The sequence below is a fragment of the Oncorhynchus nerka genome, linkage group LG13 (genome assembly GCF_034236695.1).
Source record: "Oncorhynchus nerka isolate Pitt River linkage group LG13, Oner_Uvic_2.0, whole genome shotgun sequence".
NCBI lineage: Eukaryota > Metazoa > Chordata > Actinopteri > Salmoniformes > Salmonidae > Oncorhynchus > Oncorhynchus nerka.
Window position 1 is genome coordinate 4,434,832 of NC_088408.1, and position 5,022 is coordinate 4,439,853.

The following is a 5,022-nucleotide window of genomic DNA, read 5'->3' on the forward strand; positions in this document are numbered from 1 at the left end:
GGAGGAGGGAGGGAGAGAGAGAGAGTGGGGATGAGGGAGGAGGGAGGAGGGGGAGGAGGGAGGGGGCATACGGAAGGTTAGGAGGGAGGAGAGAGACAGAAAGGGGCATGAGGAAGGGAAGGAGGGAGGGAGGGAGGAGAGAGAGAGAGAGAGGGGGGCATACGGAAGATTAGGAGGGAGGAGGGGGAGAGAGAGAGAGAGAGAGTGGGGAGGAGGGAGGAGGGAGGAAGGAGGGGGGCATACGGAAGGTTAGGAGGGAGGAGGGGGGAGAGAGACAGAAAGGGACATGAGGAAGGGAAGGAGGGAGTTGAGGAGAGAGAGAAAGAAGTTAATCCAAACAGACATGTGGCAGGCTATTTTTACGAGTGTCCCCTCAGCCATTATCTCTCTGTTATGGTTTAAGGATAAATACAACCCAGGACTACACAATATGGAGGGAAATGTACGTGTGTGTCGTGTCTGTGTGTACCTCTTTCTCTCTCTCTCTATCCGAAAACGAAGTGGTAAGTATGTTGGTGTTTGTGTCAGAGCGTGCGTGTTGGTTTGAAGAGGGGGGGGGGGACAGTTTTCGACAAAGGTCAGTGGGAAAATGGACTACTTGTTGTAATGGACTACTTGTTGTAATGGACTACTTGTTGTAATGGACTACTTGTTGTAATGGACTACTTGTTGTAATGCTGACTCTCTCATTTCATAACACGTATTGAAATCAGTGGAAGGCAACCGGCCAAACCAGCTGTGCAAACTTAACGGAAACAGCACAGGATGTCTGATGAAAGGGGTTGCAGTCTGCCGTGAAGCGTTCGTCCATGTATACAGGTAAGAATATAGCTACAGATTCAGATATTATACGTTTCTAATGTTGTCCCACCCCCCTTAAAAGATTTAGGTGCACTACTGTTCCACTGGATGTCATAAGGTGAATGCACCAATTTGTAAGTCGCTCTGGATAAGAGCGTCTGCTAAATGACTTAAATGTAAATGTAAATGTAAATGTTGTCCGAAAGTTGTTTTCATTGCAAGCTAAAGCTTGCTGTTAGCTAGCCAGCTGGAGGTCGATAGCTGGCTTGCTAACTAACAATGAACCTAATGTTATTTGGTTAACTTTAGCTAGCTATGACAATCGGTTTGTATTGCTAGTAACGTTACTCTGTGGATTGGGATTATAGTTTTTTTTTTTTTAGCTAGCTAACGTTAACGTGACATGTCTAAACACAAGATCCCGAGTCTAAGCCTGCTGTTAGCTAGCTAACGTTAAAATGACATGTCTAAACACAAGATCCCGAGTCAAAGTCTGCTGTTAGCTAGCTAACGTTAGCTGTGGTTAGGTGGTTGGCTTGCTAGCTAACATTAACTTATGTGTAACCAATGTGTAAATGGCTAGCTAGTTAGCGGTGGTGCGAGCTAAATAGCATTTCAATCGGCGACGTCACTCGCTCTGAAACCTTGAAGTAGTGGTTCCCCTTGCTCTGCAAGAGCCGCGGCTTTTGTGGAAAGATGGGTAATGACGCTCCCTGGGTGTCAGTTGTTGATGTGTGCAGAGGTTAGAGCCCAGGAGAGGGGCGGAAGCTGTTACATATGAAGTGTGTGTAACATTAGTGATCTTTTCTCAGAATTACATTTCCCATTGCTAGTTATAGCCTAATGTTAACTAGCTAACATTGAACCTATTGGTTAACTTTAGCTAGCTATGACAATTGGTTTGTATTGCTAGTTAAAGCTTGCTGTTAGCTAGCCAGCTGACGTTAGATGGCTGGCTAGCTACAATAGCTAGCAGTACCTGTATGAACTGCGTGTAGTGATCTTATCTCAGAATGCTATTTTGTATCTATTGTATAATATTGCTAAAATATTGGTATCTGGAATTAGCAGATAGCAGCGCAGTCATCAACATGCACCATTTCTTCACCAACTACGAAGTTGGGGAAAACAACGTGTGGACCTGAAATGTGAAACTGCAGTGGCCAAAACAAGAACAAGTCTGTGCTCTGGTATTGTGCCTGGTGGACCATGCACAAGCTCCACCGTAATCTCTACCTTCACTTCCTGATCACAGGCCACACCAAGTTTGCCCCCGACTGACTGGTGCTTCGGCCTCATCAAGCAGCGCTTCAGAAAGACCAGAGTGAACACTTTGTCTGAGATCGCTGGTGTTGTGAAGGACAGCACTGTGACAGGGATCAACATCCCACAGCTGGTTGGACTGGAGGATGGTACGGTGCTGGTGGAAAGCTATAGCTGGCAACAACACCTGACTCCGTTCTTCAGACCACTGCCACAGATCAAGCAGTACCAGCACTTCGGGTAAAAAATCATTTTCTTTGAATTAGGTTATTCTTCTTATCTAAACATGGGAGGTGAATTGATGTTGTGCAGGGTCTAATAATGTCTCTAATAATGTCTTTGGATGTTTTCTTATTCCCTGTTTAACAGCTTCGATGTTCTGGACATTGTCACCAAGGAGCGTTTGGACTCAGTCAATCAATCAATCAATCAATATATTTATAAAGCCCTTCTTACATCAGCTGATGTCACAAAGTGCTGTACAGAAACCCAGCCTAAAACCCCAAACAGCAAGCAATGCAGGTGTAGAAGCACAGTGGCTAGGAAAACCTCCCTAGGAAGGCAAGAACCTAGGACGAAACCTAGAGAAGAACCAGGCTATGAGGGGAGGCGGGACCAGGTTTCAGCTGCTGCACAACGTTGACATCCTTCCTCCCATAGATGGTCTGCCTGTACAAGCTGCACATGGACTGGACACAGCTAGACAAAATTATCTTTTTGAGAAGATCAGGGAGTTTTGTGACGAAGAGGCTATGGGACATCACGTGCCCTGCACCAAAGTCAAGGGCAGGACAGAAACAGACTCTCCGAATATAGATTCCCTTGTTAATGCTTGGTTCAGACGGACCAGTCATCAGTACTATCTGCAGTGCCTCTATTCACATGACTCTCCTAACACTGCTATTATTTATCCTGTTGCTCAGCCACTTTACCCCTGATTGTATGCAAATAACTACCTCTTCTATCACTGATATCGTTATTGATATTGTTCTTGAACATAGTGTATATGTTATTGATATTGACACTATCTATTTCTGATATTGATACTATACAAGTCACCATTTGGCTGTACCGTATTCACCTTCTGTAGAGACCCATCCACTTAGCAAGACAGAAGAAATATCGATATATAAAATGAATATTGATGTGTGTGGTCGTAACGTGATTTTGTGACATATCACAACAATATCATGTGACCGTATAAAGTGTCCACCTCGTAAATATATGGCGCATCAACATAAATATATGGCTCATCAACATAAATATATGGCGCATCAACATAAATATATGGCTCATCAACATAAATATATGGCTCATCAACATAAATATATGGCTCATCAACATAAATATATGGCTCATCAACATAAATATATGGCTCATCAACATAAATATATGGCGCATCAACATAAATATATGGCTCATCAACATAAATATATGGCTCATCAACATAAATATATGGCTCATCAACATAAATATATGGCGCATCAACATAAAATATCAACATAAATATATGGCTCATCAACATAAATATATGGCTCATCAACATAAATATATGGCTCATCAACATAAATATATGGCGCATCAACATAAATATATGGCTCATCAACATAAATATATGGCGCATCAACATAAATATATGGCGCATCAACATAAATATATGGCTCATCAACATAAATATATGGCTCATCAACATAAATATATGGCTCATCAACATAAATATATGGCTCATCAACATAAATATATGGCTCATCAACATAAATATATGGCTCATCAACATAAATATATGGCTCAACATCAACATAAATATATGGCTCATCAACATAAATATATGGCTCATCAACATAAATATATGGCTCATCAACATAAATATATGGCTCATCAACATAAATATATGGCGCATCAACATAAATATATGGCGCGCGCATCTGTTTATGTACAGTACATGGGCATCTCACTCAGGTTTCAACTCAGATTGCATGGCCTTAACCTCTTATAAGGGACAGGACACGGACACAGGTGTGTGTAATGATGGTTGCCAGGTGTGTGTAATGATGGTTGCCAGGTGTGTGTAAGGATGGTTGCCAGGTGTGTGTAAGGATGGTTGCCAGGTGTGTGTAAGGATGGTTGCCAGGTGTGTGTAGTGATGGTTACCAGGTGTGTGTAATGATGGTTGCCAGGTGTTTGTAGTGATGGTTACCAGGTGTGTGTAATGATGGTTGCCAGGTGTGTGTAATGATGGTTGCCAGGTGTGTAATGATTGTTGCCAGGTGTGTGTAGTGATGGTTACCAGGTGTGTGTAATGATGGTTGCCAGGTGTGTGTAATGATGGTTGCCAGGTGTGTGTAATGATGGTTGCAGGGTGTGTGTAATGATGGTTGCCAGGTGTGTGTAATGATGGTAGCCAGGTGTGTGTAGTGATGGTTACCAGGTGTGTGTAATGATGGTTGCCAGGTGTGTGTAGTGATGGTTACCAGGTGTGTGTAATGATGGTTGCCAGGTGTGTGTAGTGATGGTTACCAGGTGTGTGTAATGTCGTTACATACACCTGCTCGCCATCGTTAAGCACACCTGCTCCCCATCATTACAAGCACCTGCTCCCCATCGTTAAGCACACCAGCTCCCCATCATTAAGCACACCTGCTCCCCATCGTTAAGCACACCTGCTCCCCATCGTTAAGCACACCAGCTCCCCATCATTAAGCACACCCGCTCCCCATCGTTAAGCACACAGTAAACAGACGGGATACCAGGACGAGTTCTCAAAGACCCTCTGACAGGTGTCTTCAGACTTTTTAAAAATCTCTCCTTGTCCCAGTCTGTAATCTCAAACGGACCACCATTGTCCCTGTTCCCAAGAACTCCAAGGTAACCTGCCTGAAAGACTATCGCCCTGTAGCACTCACATCTGTAATTATGAAGCGCTTTGAGCATCCAGTTGCAGCGTGAGGTGTTCACTCC

General features: G+C 43.5%; 1 long non-coding RNA gene across 4 annotated transcripts; it reads left to right on the top strand.

Moving 5' to 3' along the window:
• The first annotated feature begins 291 nt into the window (after window positions 1–291).
• Window positions 292–3,213, top strand: LOC135574658 (uncharacterized). 4 transcript variants are annotated; one of them, XR_010465517.1, is made up of 4 exons: window positions 292–503; window positions 714–819; window positions 1,873–2,304; window positions 2,434–3,213. It is a non-coding gene; the product is annotated as an uncharacterized LOC135574658 (long non-coding RNA). The 4 variants fall into 4 exon arrangements; XR_010465515.1 differs by having other exon boundaries at window positions 292–819; window positions 1,870–2,304; XR_010465514.1 differs by having other exon boundaries at window positions 292–819.
• Window positions 3,214–5,022: the final 1,809 nt, after the last annotated feature.